This window comes from Pteropus alecto, unplaced genomic scaffold, assembly GCF_000325575.1.
Source record: "Pteropus alecto unplaced genomic scaffold, ASM32557v1 scaffold80, whole genome shotgun sequence".
NCBI lineage: Eukaryota > Metazoa > Chordata > Mammalia > Chiroptera > Pteropodidae > Pteropus > Pteropus alecto.
The window spans coordinates 3,958,445-3,958,686 of NW_006430460.1; the positions used below are offsets into that span (position 1 = coordinate 3,958,445).

At 55.0% G+C, this 242-nt stretch overlaps 1 pseudogene; it reads right to left on the minus strand.

The window, feature by feature from the left end:
- Positions 1-118, minus strand: LOC112480203 (annotated as a pseudogene).
- Between the last annotated feature and the right edge of the window lie 124 nt (positions 119-242).

The following is a 242-nucleotide window of genomic DNA, read 5'->3' on the forward strand; positions in this document are numbered from 1 at the left end:
CACGTAGAACACCTGGTCTTCCTAGGTGGTCTCCCACACAAGTACTAAGCAGGCCCGACCCTGCTTCACTTCCGAGATCAACGGGATCGGGCTTGTTCAGGGTGGCGTGGCTGTAGACACAGCTTCATCTTTTTACGTACTGGCCCCTGGAGAAAGCATCGCCCTGTCCTACGCTGTGCTCCCACAGAACACGGTGGGGAGTAATTCCCAGGGAAGACCAGGCACGAATGGATTAACTATTG